We start from the raw sequence: 17,957 nt of genomic DNA, 5'->3' as shown, positions 1-17,957 counted from the left end.
AACTATATCACCAGTGTATGACTGACTATACCACCAGTGTTACTAACTATATCACCAGTGTATGACTGACTATACCACCAGTGTTACTAACTATATCACCAGTGTATGACTGACTATACCACCCGTGTTACTAACTATACCACCAGTGTATGACTGACTCTACCACCAGTGTGTGACTGACTATACCACCGTTGTATGACTGACCATAACACCAGTGTGTGACTGACTATAACACTAGTGTATGACTGACTATACCACCAGTGTGTGACTGACTATACCACCAGTGTGTGACTGACTATACCACCAGTGTGTGACTGACTATATCACCAGTGTGTGACTGACTATATCACCAGTGTGACTAACTATATCTCCAGTGTGTGACTGACCATACCACTACTGTGTGACTAACTATACCACTAGTGTATGTCTGACTATATCATCAGTGTGTGACTTACTATAACACCAGTGTATGAATTACTATAACACCAAGGTTACAGCAGTAAAAGTGAGAATGGCCATTTCATAATGACACCAACAACACGTTGCAAGAAAAGTCATATATTAGTCGCCATATCCTTCCCTCGCCCACATTGCCTCAGTGTGACGCTCGCACGCCCACGTTGCCTCAGTGTGACGCTCGCATGCCCACATTGCCTCAGTGTGACGCTCGCACGCCCACGTTGCCTCAGTGTGACGCTCGCATGCCCACATTGCCTCAGTGTGGCGTTCGTATGCCCACACGGCCTCAGTGTGACGCTCGCACGCCCACATTGCGTCTGTGACGCTTGCAAGCCCACATTATCTCAGTGTGGCTTACGCACGCCCACATTGCCTGTGTGACGCTCGCACGCCCATGTTGCCTAAATGTGACGCTCGCATGCCCACATTGCCTGAGTGTGACGCTCGGACGCCAACATTGCCCGAGCGACGCTCACACGACCACGTTGCCTGAGTGTGACGCTCGCACGACCACGTTGCCTGAGTGTGACGCTCGCACGCCCACATTGCCTCACTGTGACGCTTGACGCCTACGGTGCCTCAGTGTGGCGTCCGCACGCCCACATTGTTCCAGGGTGACGCTCACACGCCCACATTGCCTCACTGTGATGCTTGCACGCCCACGTTGCCTGTGTGACGCTTGCACGTCCACGTTGCCTTAGTGTGAAGCCCACGTTACCTCAGTGTAACGCTCGCACGCCCTCATTGCCTCATTGTGGCGCCCACGTTACTTCAGTGTGACGCTCGCACGCTCACATTGCCTCAGTGTGGCGCCCGCACGCCCACATTGCCCCAGGGTAACGCTCGCACGCCCACGTTTCCACAATGTGACGCTCGCACGCCCACATTGCCTCACTATGACGCTCGACGCCCACGTTGCCTCAGTGTGACGTCCACACGCCCACATTGTCTCAGGGTGGCGTTCGCACGCCCACGTTGCCTGTGTGACGTTCGCACGCCTACGTTGCGTCAGAGTGACGCTCGCATGCCCAAAGTACTTCAGTGTGGCGTCTGCACGCCCACATTGCCTCAGTGTGACGCTCGCACGCCCAGAATTGCCTCAGTGTGAAACTCGCACGCCCACGTGGCCTCAGTGTGACGCTCGCACACGCACATTGCCTCAGTGTGACGCTCGCTAGCGAACATTGCCTGTGTGACGATCACACGCCCACATTGCCTCATTGTTGCTCTCGCACGCCCACGTTGCCTAACTGCGACGCTTGCACGCACACATTGCCTCTGTGTGACGCTCGCACGCACACATTGCTTGAGTGTGACGCTCGCACGCCCACGTTGCCTGTGTGACGCTCGCACGTCCACGTTGCCTCAGTGTGGCGCCCACGTTACCTCAGTGTGACGCTCGCACGCCCACATTGCCTCAGTGTGAAGCTCGCACGCCCACATTGCCTCAGTGTGACGTTCGCACGCCCACGTTGCATCAGTATAACGCTCGCACGCCCACGTTGCCTCAGTGTGACGCTCGCACGCCTACATTGCCTCAGTGTGATGCTCGCACGCCCACATTGCCTCAGTGTGGCGCTCCCAGGCCCTCGTTGCTTCAGCGTGACGCTCTCACGCCCACACTGCCACAGTGTGACGCTCTCACGCCCACGTTGCCTCAGTGTGACGGCCACTTTGCCTAAGACACTGACTTACGAGAGTCTAAGTTACTGATCAATAACAGGGTTGTAGTGTGGTACCAGGATGTATGGTGTTGATGTGGTACTGGGGTGTGGTACCAGGATGTGTGGTGTTGATGTACTGGGGTGTGGTGCCAGGATGTGTGGTGTTGATGTGGTACCAGGATGTGTGGTGTTGTGGTACCAGAATGTGTGGTGTTGATGTGGTACTGGGGTGTGGTACCAAGATGTGTGGTGTTGATGTGGTACTGGGGTGTGGTACCAGGATGTGTAGTGTTGATGTGGTACCAGGATGTGTGGTGTTGATGTGGTACTGGGGTGTGGTGCCAAGATGTGTGGTGTTGATGTGGTACTGGGGTGTGGTGATGATGTACTGGAGTGTGGTGATGATGTACTGGGGTGTGGTGCCAGGATGTGTGTTGTGGTACTGGGGTGTGGTACCAGGATGTGTGGTGTTGATGTGGTACTGGGGTGTAGTGCCAAGATAGGTGGTGTTGATGTGGTACTGGGGTGTGGTGTTGATGTGGTACCAGGATGTGTGGTGTTGATGTGGTACTGGGGTGTGGTACCAGTGTGCGGTGTTGATGCGGTACAGGGGTATGGTTCCAGGATGTGTGGTGCTGATGCGGTACTGGGGTGTGGTACCAGGATGTGTGGTGCTGATGTGGTACTGGGGTGTGGTGCCAAGATGTGTGGTGTTGATGTGGTACTGGGGTGTGGTGCCAAGATATGTGGTGATGTACTGGGGTGTGGTACCAGGATGTGTGGTGTTGATATAGTACTGGGGTGTGGTACCAGGATGTGTGGTGTCGATGTGGTACTGAGGTGTGGTGTTGATGTGGTACTGGGGTGTGGTACCAGGATGTGTGGTGTTGATGTGGTACTGGGGTGTGGTGCCAAGATGTGTGATGTGGTACTGTGGTGTGGTGCCAGAATGTGTGGTGTTGATGTGGTACTGGGGTGTGGTGCCAAGATATGTGGTGTTGATGTGGTACTGGGGTGTGGTGCCAAGATGTGTGGTGATGATGTGGTACTGGGGTGTGGTACCAGGATGTGTGGTGTTGTGGTACTGGGGTGTGGTACCAGTGTACGGTGTTGATGCGGTACTGGGGTATGGTTCCAGGATGTGTGGTGTTGATGCGGTACTGGGGTATGGTACCAGGATGTGTGGTGTTGATGTACTGGGGTGTGGTGCCAAGATGTGTGGTGTTGATGTGGTACTGAGGTGTGGTGCTAATGTGGTACTGGGGTGTGGTGCTGTGGTACTGGGGTGTGTTTTGTTGATGTGGTACTGAGTTGGGGTACCAGTGTGTGGTGTTGATGCGGTACTGGGTTGTGGTACCAGTGTGTGGTGTTGATGCGGTACTGGGGTGTGGTTCCAGGATGTGTGGTGTTGATGCGGTACTGGGGTGTGGTATTAATGTGGTACTGGGGTGTGGTATTAATGTGGTACTGGGGTGTGTTACCAGGATGTGTGGTGTTGATGCGGACTAGAGTGTGGTACCAGGATGTGTGGTGTTGATGCGGTACTAGAGCGTGGTACCAGGATGTATGGTGATGCTGTACTGAGGTGTGGTACCAGGATGTGGTGTTGATGCGGTACCAGGATGTGTGGTGTTGATGCGGTACCAGGATACAGTGTTATTGCGTTACTGGGGTGTGGTGCCAGGATGTGGTGTTGAGGCGGTACTGGAGTGTGGTACCAGGATGTGAGGTTGAGGCGGTACCGGGGTGTGGTACCAGGATGTGGTGTTGATGCGGTACTGGGGTGTGGTACCAGGATGTGTAGTGTTGATGCGGTACTGGGGTGTTGTACCAGTGTGGGGTGTTGATGTGGTACTGGGGTGTGGTACCAGGATGTGCGGTGATGCGTTACCGGTGTGTGGTACCAGGATGTATGGTGTTGATACGGTAATTGGGTGTGGTACCAGGATGTGGTGTTGGGAGGTACTGGGGTGTGGTGCTAGTGTGTGGTGTTGATGAGGTACTGGGGTGTAGTACCAGGATGTGTAGTGTTGATGCTACTGGGGTGTGGTGCCAGGATGTGTAATGATGTGGTACTGGGGTGTGGTAGTAGTGTGTGTGTGGCGTTGATGCTGTGCTAGGGCGTGGTACCAAGATGTGCGGGGTTGATGTGGTACTGTGGTGTGGTACCAGGATGTGTGGTGTTGATGTGGTACCAGAATGTGTGGTGTTGATGTGGTACTGTGGTGTGGTAAAGGGATGTGTGGTGTTGTGGTACTGGGGTGTGGTACCAGGATGTGTGGAGTTGATAGGGTTGTGGTGTGGTACCAGGATGTGTGGTGTTAATGCGGTATTGGGGTGTGGTACCAGGATGCGTGGTGTTGATGTGGTACTGGGGTGTGGTACCAGGATGTGTGGTGTTGATGCGGAAATAGGGTGTGGTACCAGGATGTGTGGTGTTGTGGTGCCACTGTGTGGTGTTGATGCGGTACTGGAGTGTGGTACCAGAATGTGTGGTGTTATGGTACCAGGATGTGGAGTTGATGCAGTACTGGGTAGTGGTACCAGGATGTGGTGTTGATGTGGTACCTGGATGTGTGGTGTTGATGTGGTACTGGGGTGTGGTACCAGGATGTGTGGTGTTGATGTACTGGGGTGTGGGATGTGTGATGATGTGGTATTGGGGTGTGGTACCAGTGTGTGGTGTTGATGCAGTACTGGGATGTGGTACCAGGATGTGTGGTGTTGATGCGGTACTGGGGTGTGGTACCAGGATGTGTGGAGTTCATGCGGTAATGTGGTGGTACCAGGATGTGTGGTGTTGATATGGTACCAGGATGTGGTGTTGATGTGATACCAGGATGTGGAGTGTTGATGCGGAAATGGGGCTTGGTACCAGGATGTGTGGTACTGGGGTGTGGTACCAGTGTTGTTGATGCGGTACTGGGGTGATACCAGGATGTGGTGTTGATGTGGTACTGGGGTGGTACCAGGATGTGTGTTGATGCGGTACTGGGGTGTTGTACCAGTATGTGTGGTGTTGATGCGGTACTAGGGTGGTAACAGGATGTGTGGTGTTGATGTATTGATGCGGTACTGGGGTGTGGTGTTGATGTGATATTGGGGTGTGGTACCAGGATGTGCTGATCCGGTACTGGGGTGTGATGTTGATGTGCTGTGATGTGGTACCAGAATGTGTGGTGTTGATGCGGTACTGGGGTGTGGTGTTGATGTTGTACCAGTGTGTGTGGTGATGCAATACTGGGGTGTCGTACCAGGATGTGTGGAGTTGATGCGGTACTGGGGTGTGGTACCAGGATGAGTGGTGTTGATGTGGTACTGGGGTGTGGTACCAGGATGTGCGGTGTTGATGTGGTACTGGGGTGTGGTACCAGGTTGTGTGGTGTTGATGCGGTACTGGGGTGATACCAGGATGTGGTGTAGATGTACTGGGGTGTGGTACCAAGGTGTGGTGTTGATGCGGTACTGGTATGTGAGACCAGAATGTGTGGTGTTAATGCGGTACTGGTGTGGTACCAGGGTGTGGTGTTGATGTGGTACTGGGGTGTGGTACCAGGATGTGCGGGGTTGATGCGGTACTGGGGTGTGGTACCAGGATGTGTGGTGTTGATGCAGTAATGGGATGTGGTACCAGGATGTCGTTGATGTGGTACCAGGATGTGTGGTGTTGATGCGGTAATGGGGTGTGGTACCAGGATGAGTGGAGTTGATGCGGTACTGGAGTGTGGTACCAGTATGTGGGGTGTTGATGCGGTACTAGGGTGGTAACAGGATGTATGGTGTTGATGCGGTACTGGGGTGTGTGACCAGAATGTGTTGATGTGGTACTGGGGTGTGGTACCAGGATGTGTGTTGATGCGGTACTGGGGTGTGGTACCAGGATGTGTGGTGTTGATGTGGTACTAGGGTGCCATACCAGGTTGTGTGGTGTTGATGTGGTACTGAGGTGTGGTACCAGGATGTGGTGTTAATGTGGTACTGGGGTGTGTGACCAGAATGTGTGGTGTTGATGCAGTACTGGGGTGTGGTGCCAGGATGTGTGGTGTTAATGTGGTACTGGGGTGTGGTACCAGAATGTGTGGTGTTGATGCGATACTGGGGTGTGGAACCAGAATGTGTGGTGTTGATGCGGTACTGGGGTGTGGTACCAGGATGTAAGGTGTTGATGTAGTACTGGGGTGTGGTACCAGGATGTGTGGTGTTGATGTTTTACTGGGGTGTGGTACCAGGATGTTCGGTGTTGGTGCGGTACTGGGGTGTGGTACCAGAATGTGTGGTGTTGATGCGGTACTGGGGTGTGATACCAGACTGTGTGGTGTTGATGCAGTACTGGGGTGTGGTACCAGGATGTAAGGTGTTGATGTGGTACTGGGGTGTGGTACCAGGATGTATGGTGTTGATGCAGTACTGGGGTGTGGTACCAGGATGTGTGGCGTTGATGTGGTACTGGGGTGTGGTACCAGGTGTGGTGTTGATGTGGTACTGGGGTGTGGTATCAGTATGTGCGGTGTTAATGTGATACTGGGGTGTGACCAAAATGTGTGGTGTTGATGCAGTAATTGGGTGTGGTACCAGGATGTGTAGTGTTGATGTGGTACCAGGATGTGTGGTGTTGATGCGGTACTGGGATGTGGTAATAAGAAGTGTGGTGTTGATATGGAACTCGGGTGTGGTACCAGGATGTGGTACCAGTGTGTGTTGTGTTGACGCGGCACTGGGGTGTGGTATTAGGATGTGTTGTGTTTATACGGATACTGGGACTTGGTAGAAGGATGTGCGGTGTTGATGCGGTACTGGGGTTTGATGCCAGGATGTGGTGTTGATGTGGTACCAGGATGTGTAGCGTTGAAGCGGTACTGGGGTGTGGTACCAGGATGTGTGCAGTTGATGTGGTACTGGGGTGTGGTCCCAGGATGTGTGATGTTGAAGCGGTACTGGGGTTTGGTACCAGGTGTGGTGTTGATGTGGTACTGGGGTGTGGGACTAGGATGTAAGATGTTGATGCGGTACTAGGGTGTCATACCAGGTGTGGTGTCGATGTGGTACTGGGGTGTGGTACCAGGATGTGCGGTGTTGATGCGGTTCTGGGGTGTGTTACTAGGATGTGTGGTGTTGATGCGGTACTGGGGTGTAGTACCAGGATGTGTGGTAACAGGTTATGTGGTGGTGAGTGTGGCGTCATTTCTGGTGGATGTAATAATGATTTCAGTACACGAGAGGGGCCAGTGGGTTACCACACTGACAGGAGAAAGTAGGATGTGTAAATTGGCGACACATTTCCTGTAAGTTTACCCCAGGCAAACCCTTTAGAGCATGTCAGGCGGACCAGGAACCATAATTGTAGCATAGCAAACGAGCCGCGAACCATGATTATAACATGGCAGGCCAGCTGCGAACTTTGATTATAGCATGGCAGGCGTGCCCCAAACCATGAATATAGCATGGCAAACGATCCGCGAACCATGATTAGAGCATAACAAGCGAGCCACAAACCATGATTATAACATGGTAGGCGAGCCGCGAACCATGATTATAGTATGGCAGGCGAGCCACGAACCATAATTATAGCATGGCAGGCGGACAGCGAACCATGATTATAGCATAGCAAGCGAGCTGCAAACCAAGATTATAGCATGGGAGGCAATCCTTCATTACGGCATGGCAGACGAACCGCGAAACCATGATTATAGCATAGCAAGCGAGCCGCGAATTATGATAATGGCATGGCAGGCGAGCCATGAACCACGATTATAGCATGGCAGACGAGCCGCAAACCATAACTATAGCAAGGCAAGCGAGCCGTGTACCATGATTAAAGCATGGCAGGCAAGCGCGAACCACGATTATAGCATGGCAGGCAAGCAGCGAACCATGATTATAAAATGGCAGGCGAGCCGCGAGCCATGAATATAGCATGGTGAGTGAGTCGGAAACCTTGATTATAGCATGGCAGGCGAGCCGCGGACCATTAACATAGCATGACAGGCAGACCGCCAACCATGATTATAGCATAGCAAGCCGTGAACTATAATTACAGCATGGCAGGTGAGCCGCGAACCTTTATTATAGCATGGCAGGCGGACCATGAATATAGCATATCAGGCGAGCCGCGAATCTTGATTATAGCATGGCAGGCGAGCTGCAAACCGTTATTCTACCATGGCAGGCAAGCCGCGAATCATAATTATATCATGGCAAGCAAGCCGCAAATCATGATTATAGCATGGCAGGCGGGCCTCGAACCATGATTATTATAACATGGCAGGTGAGCCGTGAACCACGATTATAGCAAGGCAGGTGAACCGCAAACCATGAATATAGCATGGCAAGAGGACCACAAACCATGATAACAGCATAGCAGGCGCGCCACAGACCATGATTGTAACATGGCAGGAGAGCCTCGAAACATGATAATAACATGGCAGGCGAGTCGCTAACCATGAATATAGTATCGCAGGCGAGCTGTGAACCATAAGTACAGCATGGCAAGTGAGCTGCGAACCATGATTGTAGCATGGCCTGTGAGCTGCAAACCATGAATATAGCATGGCAAGAGGCCCGCGAACCATGATTACAGCATAGCAGGCTAGCCAAAGATCGTGATTATATCATGGCAAGTGAACCATGATTACAGCATAGCAGGCGAGCCTCGGACCATGATTATTGCATGGCAGGGGAGCCACGAACAAGGAAGCCGGGAACCATGATTATAATTGAAAGGGAGCCGTGAATCATGATTACAGCATGGCAGGTGAGTCGCCGATCATGATTATAACATGGCAGGGGAGTCGTGAAATGATTATAGCAAAGTAGGCGAGCAGCAAACCATGATTATAGCTGGCAGGAGAGATGCGAACTATGATTATAACAAGGTAGGCGAGCAGCAAACCATGATTATAATATGGCAGGCGAGTCCCTAACCATGATTATAACATGGCAGGCGAGTTGCAAACCATGATTATAGCATGGTAGACGAGTCACTAACCATGGTTACAATATGGCAGGCGTCGCAAACCATGATCATAGCATGGCAGTGAGCCACAAACTATGATTATAGCATTGCAGTCGAGATGCCATGATTACAGCATGGCAGACAAAACACGAACCATGATTATGGCACGGTAGACAAAACGCTAAACATGATTATAGCATGGCTGGTGAGCCGCAAGCCATGTTTATAGAATGGCAGGCGAGCCATGTTTATAGCATGCTAGACGAGCAGAGACATGATTATAGCATAGCAGGTGAGCCGCGAACCATGATTATAGCATAGTAAGCGAGTTGCCAACCATGATTATAGCATGGCAAGCGAACCGGAAACTATGTGTATAGTATGGCAGGTGAGCCGCAAACCATGACTATAGCATAGTAGGCGAGCCGTGAACCATGATTATAGCATGGCAGGCAAGTGGGGAACCATGTTTATAACATGGCAGGTGAGCCATGAACCATTATTATAGCACTGCAGGGGAGCCATGAACCATGATTATGGCATGGCAAGAGAGCTGCGAACCATGATTATATAGCACAGCAAGTGAGGCACAAACCATGACTATAAAATAGCAGACAATCCTTGAATTACTGCATTTTAGGCAAGACACGAACCATGATTATAGCTTAGAAGGAGAGCTGCGAACAATGAGTATAACATGGCAGGCAAGCCGTGAACCATGATTATAACATAGCACGTGAACCACAAACCATGATTATAGCATGGCAGGCCAACCGCAAACCATGATTATAGCATAGAAGCCGCGAACCATGATTATAGCATGACAGGCGAGCAAAAACCATGATTATAGCATAGTAGGTGTGCTGCAAACCTTAATTATAGCATAGCAGGTGAGACGCCATAAATATGGCATGGAAGGAGAGCCACGAACCATGATTATAGCAAGGCAAGTGAGCCACGAACCATGATTATAGCATGGCAGGTGAGTCATGAACCATGATTATAGCATGGCACGCGAGCCACAAACCATGATTATAGCATGGCAGGCTAGTCGCAAACCTTGATCATAGCATGGCAGGCGAGCCGCAACCCATGATTATAGCATGGCAAGTGAGCTGCAAACAATGATTGTAGCATGGTAGGCTAGCTGTGAACCTTGATTATAGCATAGCAGGCTAGCCACGAACCTTGATTATAGCATGGCAGGCTAGCTGCAAACGTTGATTATAGGATGGCAGGCAAGCCGTGACCCATGATTATAGCATGGCAGGCAAGTCGCAAACCATGATTATAGCATGGGAGGCCAGCTGCGAAACATGATTAGAACATAGCAGGCCAGCCGCGAACCATGATTATAGCATAGTAGGCGAGACGCCAACCATGATTATAACGGCTGGCGAACCACAACCATGACTATAACATGGCTGGCGAACTGCAAACATGATTATAGCATGGTGGGCGAACTAGGAACCATGATTATAGCTGGCGGGTGAGCCACGAAACATGATTATAGCATGGCGGGTGAGCCAGGAACCATGATTATAGCATGGCAGGCAGGCCAGGAACCATGATTATAGCATGGTGGGCGAGCCATGTTTATAGCATGGCAGACAAGCTTCGAGTCATCTTTATAGCATGGTGAGTGAAACAAAAACAAGAGCCATGTTTATAGCATGGCAGGTGAGCCATGAGCAATGTTTACAGCACGCCAGGTGAGCTGCAAGCCATGATTATAGCATGGCACATGAGCAACACACAATGATTATAGCATGGCATGCGAGCTGCGAACAACGATTATAGCATAGCAGGTGAGCCATGAACCATAATTATAGCATAGCAGGCGAGCCATGTTTATAGCAAGGCAGGCAAACTGCAAGCCATGGTTACAGCATGGTAGGCGAGCGTCATGTTTATAGCAGGGCAGGCGAGCAATATGTCACATGGCAGGCAAGCCATCTTTATAGCATGGCAGCCGAAGTGCAAGCCATTCTTATAGCATGGCAGGCAAGCAGTGAGCCATCTTTATAGCATGGCAGGCGGACTGCAAGCCACATTTATAGCATGATAGGCGAGCTATGTTTATAGCATGGAAGACAAGCCTCAAGCCATGTTTATAGCATGGTGGATGAAGCAAGAGCCATGTTTATAGCATGAGAGGCAAGCCGTGAGCAAAGTTTATTAGCATGCCAGGCAAGCCGCAAACCGCGTTAATAGCATGACAGGCAAACCACGTTTATGGCATGACAGGCGAGCCATGTTTATAGCATGGCAGGCAAGCCACGAGCAATGTTCGTAGCATGTCAGGTGAGTCGCAAACCATGTTAACAGCATGGCAGGCAAGCAGTTCATAGCATGGCAGCTGAGCCACAAGCTGTGTTAATAGCATGGCAGGCAAGCCTTGGGTTATGTTCATAACATAGCAGGTGGGCCACTATCGATACCGACCATCCTCGGCACTATTGACACCAATCATCATCCCCAATGTCAACACCAACCAGCCTCAGCACCGTTGACACCAACCATCCTCCTTACTGTTGACATCAACCATTCTCCCAATCATTGACACCAACCATCATCCCCACTGTTGACATCAACAATCCTCACCCCCATCGACACCAACCATCCTCCCCATCATTAACACCAACCATTCTCCTTAGTCAACACCAACCAACCTCCGTACTGTCGACACCAACCATCCTCCCCACTGTTGACACCAACCAGCCTTACTACCATCGACACCAGCTGTCCTCACCACCGTCGACACCAACCAGCCTCGCCACCAGCCATCCTCCCTAATGTCTACACCAACCACCATCCTCCCCACTGTCAACACCAATCATCTTCCCCATCATCAACGCCAGTCATACATCTCACTGTCGACACAAACCATCCTCCACACCACCAACAGCAACCATTCTCCCCACTTGACACTAACCAATTTCTACACCGGCGACATCAACCATCTTCCCCATTGTCGACACCAACCATTCTCCCCACTGCTGACATTAACCACCCTCACCACCAGCCATCCTCACCAATGTAGACACAAACCATCCTCTCCATGTGGTAGCTACAGAGCAGTTCGAGGAGGGAGATTGCTAGATATACTACTTAGCCCATCTTTGCCTAGTGTATCATTCTTGGCTATATAGTATTATTCAATCAACTTGATACCTCTGTGTTTTTCTGTTGTTCTCTTACCTCATTTCATCATAATAAGTTTTAAGAAAAATCTCTCAGGCAGTCATATTAGGGAAAGTGAAAGAAAAATGTGGTGATTCTTGCCACCTTACTGCCATTTGAGCAGGAATCTTGAAGAAGCAAGGAGTACAGTCATATGCCTGGCTGCTCTTGCCCATCTCTAGTTCTCTGTATGATTGTATATTTGAATCTTAGTTTGTAAAACACAGCATAGCTTTATCTGTAACCTTTTTAGGAAGAGTCACTTGTTTTATATAAAATACATAATTATAAATATTGTTGGTTGTAAGACCATCTGAATATACTTTATATATATATATGTGTGTGTATGTGGGAGGGTTGGGCCATTCTTTCGTCTGTTTCCTTGTGCTACCTCGCAAATGCAGGAAACAGCAAAAAAGTATAATAAATTAATAATAATATATATATATATATATATATATATATATATATATATATATATATATATATATATATATATATATTATATATATATATAATGCTCATAATTCAATTTGATGGGAAAATTGCTTACATGGATATGTGTATAAAATAACGAGAATAAATACCAAGTTATAATTTGTTCCATTTAATTTCCCTATAGTTAAGGTTACTCATGTCATATGAAACTATTTCTTTCCTTTTGCACCATCATTATTCTATTTGTAGGTAATAGTTTATTATTGACTTTTGGCTCTTGTGATGCTGAAGAAGAAGTTCCCCTTTATGGGAGGACATAAAGAAGGTGGTAAGTTCTCTGACAAAAGGTACAGTTAAGTGAGGTAACTCAAACATATCCTAAGGCTATAAAGGCATATGTACGATTGATATTGTCAAAATCAAGTAATAACAATGAAATGTCAACACTGGTTGGCGAGGATTGAACTGGTTATGGAGGCTAATCCGCGAGGAGTGTCAAAAAATCTAACCACTGAGCGAAAATATGTAGTTTAGTATTTATTAAATTCTTAATGGAAATGGACTTTAAAAAAGAGAGATAAGACTATAAGGCTTATATTTCATTATCTTAGATGTAAAATAATGCAAATAACATTATCTAAGTGATATATTAAAAGATCAACTTGTTTGATATTATCTTATTGATGTATTAAAAGACTGATTTTTTTAATATTACTGATATTTACTATTTGAATTCATATGAAATGAAGCGGTTCCTCACATATGACAGAACATAGAAACACTTAAGAAAGCTATTACACTATAGTTACATATGGGCTGCCCAGACCCATACTTGATCCCTACCTGAGGTCAGACTGTCACTGACAAGAGCCTATGCCAGGCTTACTACTGATGAATTTCAACACACACACACACACTGGTATTTTATAACAATCCTGCACTAAAAATCAAATTAATCAAGTTGAACTTCTTTCAATAATGTTTTGTTTATTGTAGCTTTAAAGGGTTTTAAGTAATTATAACGAGAAACAAAAATATTCAGTAATGTTTTCTAAAGCTCATAAAAGATTACGTGCTATACTAAAATGATTTTTTAATTACCAATAAGCATGTACATTGTCATTTATATTACCTGGTATAACTATGGAATATACCAATAATAGATGTCTATTTACTGTTCAGTGTAGTACTTCATTCACATGCTATAGATTATCTAATCAACAAAAAACTTACATCAGAAAACAAAAACTAAAATATCTAGATCAAAAATACAAGTAAAACTCTTTTACAAAGAAAAAACAGAAAAAAACCAAACAGAAATGTTTAGACTAGAAACAACCAACTAGCACATTTTACCTAGAAACAGCAAACTAAAAGAATTTTAGATAGACAAACAACTAGAAGCATTTTAGAGAGAGACAACCAACTAGAAACATTTTATTTAGATACAACCAATAAGCATTTTACTTAGAAACAACTAACTAGATGCACTTTATGCACAAACAACCAATTAGAAGCATTTTAGTATTTTAAACAAACAACCAAATAGAAGCATCCTAGTTAGAAACAACCAACTAGAAGCATCTTGGGTAGAAACAATCAACTAGAAGCTTTTCAGATAGAAACAGCCAACTAGAAGCACTGTAGATAGAAACCACCAACCAGAAGCAATTTAGTTAGAAATAACCGAGAAGCATTTTAAACAGAAACCACCAACTAGAAGTATTTCAATTAGTAATCACCGACTAGAAGCATCTTAGCTAGAAACTACCGACTATAAGCATTTTAGAGACAACCCACTACATGCATTTAACGTGGAAACAACTGTAGTTTTTAAGGAGAAACAAGCAACTAAAACCCCTTCAATTAGTAACAACCAACTACAAACATTTGAGTCTGAAACAACCAATTAGAAATGTTTTAGATAAAAACAATCAACTTGAATTATTTAGAAACAGCTATAAACAATTGAGAAAAAAATCAACTAAAAGCATGGAGAAAAACTGGAGGAAGTAAAGTGTTTTAGATATTTGGGAGTGGATCTGGCAGCGGATGGAACCATGGAAGTGGAAGTGAATCATAGGGTGGGGGAGGGGGCGAAAATCCTGGGAGCCCTGAAGAATGTGTGGAAGTCGAGAACATTATCTCCGAAAGCAAAAATGGCTATGTTTGAAGGAATAGTGGTTCCAACAATGTTGTATGGTTGTGAGGCGTGGGCTATGGATAGAGTTGTGTGCAGGAGGGTGGATGTGCTGGAAATGAGATGTTTGAGGACAATGTGTGGTGTGAGGTGGTTTGATCGAGTAAGTAATGTAAGGGTAAGAGAGATGTGTGGAAATAAAAAGAGCGTGGTTGAGAGAGCTGAAGAGGACGTTTTGAAATGGTTTGGGCACATGGAGAGAATGAGTGAGGAAAGATTGACCAAGAGGATATGTGTCAGAGGTGGAGGGAACGAGGAGAAGTGGGAGACCAAATTGGAGGTGGAAAGATGGAATGAAAAAGATTTTGAGTGATCGGGGCCTGAACATGCAGGAGGGTGAAAGGAGGGCAAGGAATAGAGTGAATTGGATCGATGTGGTATACCGGGGTCGACGTACTGTCAATGGATTGAATCAGGGCATGTGAAGCGTCTGGGGTAAACCATGGAAAGTTCTGTGGGGGCCTGGATGTGGAAAGGGAGCTGTGGTTTCAGGCATTATTGCATGACAGCTAGAGACTGAGTGTGAACGAATGGGGCCTTTGTTGTCTTTTCCTAGCACTACCTCGCACACATGAGGGGGGAGGGGGATGTTATTCCATGTGTGGCGAGGTGGCGATGGGAATGAATAAAAGCAGACAGTGTGAATTGTGTGCATGGTGTCATGTACTCTTCTAAGATCTTGTTTAAGGATATTGGATTACTAGCAATCGAATGGTCGTTTCCCTGTTGGGGGCGATCATAGCCTCGCAGTTAGCGTTCCCAGCTACCACGCAAATGGTACGGGGTTCGAATCTTTGCATATATGAATATATATATATATCTATATATATATATCTATATATATATATCTATCTATATATATATATATATATATATATATATTATCATGTACTCTCCTAACATCTTGTTTAAATTTAAAATCTTACATTATTTTGTCCTCCATACTACGCACCACTGCCTCTCTGTCACGTTGGAACCAGATCGTTCTGCGTTCATTCAAGTCCTCGTTGCTTCGTCTCACTTTGACTGAGACAAGCCGGGCTTCATACCCACTCCTTATATATCAGTGCCGACGCCTTCCACGGCAGTCTCAACCCAGACGGCATCCTGAGGTGTAGTGGCTCTTCCCCGAGGTGTGGTGGTGTGGTAGGGGAGCGTAACGATTTTTTATATAAGTTAAGCTGCCTTTGTGGTTAAATGCACTTACGGTTGTATTAACATGGTTTTATGTTGTGTGCTAGGAAGTTGCTTTTCCATTTGATTTGTGGTTAATTAGTTATTGTACTTGCTGTTACGTCTATGTTTGATTAATAATACTGATAATTATCAACTTGGGCTCATTCTACACCTGTAATTTTTCACAATCATTTATGACGGGTCTTCTCCTCGCAGTATAACCTAGACAACAGTGCTCTATATCGACCATCACCTTCATTACTGTGAGAGCTAGATTCGTTATAATGGGTATATATGTATGTGTCTGTGTGTGTATATATATGTGTACATTGAGATGTATGGGTATGTATATTTGCGTGTGTGGACGTGTATGTATATACATGTGTAGGGGGGTGAGTTGGGCCATTTCTTTCGTCTGTTTCCTTGCGCTACCTCGCAAACGCGGGAGACAGCGACAAAGCAAAATTAATATAAATAAAATAAAAGCATTTCAGTTAGAAACAAACTAGAAGCATTTTAGCTCGTAACAACCAACTAAAAGCATTTTACTTAGAAAAAAACCAACTAGAAGTATTTTAGTTAAAGATCCAATTAGATTAATTTCAATTATGCATTTTAGTAAGAAACAACCAGCTAGAAGCATCTTAAGAACAACAAACTAGAAGCATTTTACTTGGAAACAACCCACTAGAAGCATTTTTGCAACAAACAACCAACTAGAAGCATCTTAATTAAAACACCCAACTAGTAGCATCATAGTTAGAAACAACCAACTAAGATCATTTTACTTAGAGACAACCAGCTAGAAGTATTTTAAAAAGAAACAACCAACTAGAAGCATTTTAAAAGCAACCAACTACAAGCATTTTGGCTAGAAACAACCAGATAGAAGCAATTTACCTAGAAACAACAAACTACACGGATCTAAGAATAAACAACCAAGTAGATGCATTTTACGTAGAAACAACCAACTACAAGCATTTTAAGGGGAAACATGCAACTAAAACCTTTATAATTAGTAACAACCAACTAAAAACATTTTAGTTTGAAACAACCATACTGAAACGTTTTAGTTAGAAACAACCAACTAGAATTATTTAGATACAATTAGCTAGAAACATGTTAAACAACCAACAAGATTGCCTTTCTGGCAGTGGATGAAAGACTGAGAAAGGCTGTGCTGGAATCTAGAATCGTGAGTGGATTCTTAGGAGACTGACCATTTTGTGGTTTTTGTGGGGATGAGGATCAGACAGAAGTGGAGGTATGTCATAGCAAAGAATGGAGAGGTAAAATGTAGGCAAACAAGATGATGAATCAGGAAAAGTACAGGGACGAGTATGAAAGGATGGTAATTGAAAGCTTGGATGGAAGTGCAATCAATGTAGGAATGCAGTCATGTACGAATGAGGTGTTTAAAATGTTTAGAAAAATACTAGTACAGGTTGTAGAATCAGTAGTTGGATACAAGATAGTGAGATACAGGAATTTAAAGGGCAATGATGGTGGACAGAAGATAGTAGAAATGCCATGGAAGAGAAGAAAAGGGAGTATGGCAGATTGCTCAATAGTAATGTACCAGTGGAAGTTCAGCTAAGGAGGAGGGAAGAATTCAAATATGTAAGTGGAACATTAAGAAGCTGATAGAGGAAAGCATAGAAAGACTAGAAAAAGATCTTGGAAGAAAAAGAAGTGAAAAGTTTCAGGATAATAAGAAACTATACTGGAAGGAGGTGAAAAAGAAAAGAGGTGGATGTAAGAGTGGAAATGTTGATGCGAGAAGTGAGGAAGGGGAACTGCCGAATCAAAAGGAGGAAGTGATAGGAAGATGGAAAGTGTGCTTTGAAGAGCTAATGAATGTGGGAGAAGGGGAGGCAGCAGTTGT

This window comes from Panulirus ornatus, chromosome 65, assembly GCF_036320965.1.
Source record: "Panulirus ornatus isolate Po-2019 chromosome 65, ASM3632096v1, whole genome shotgun sequence".
Lineage (NCBI taxonomy): Eukaryota > Metazoa > Arthropoda > Malacostraca > Decapoda > Palinuridae > Panulirus > Panulirus ornatus.
The sequence above is the reverse complement of the archived record's forward strand: the minus strand, read 5'-3'. Positions refer to the sequence as shown.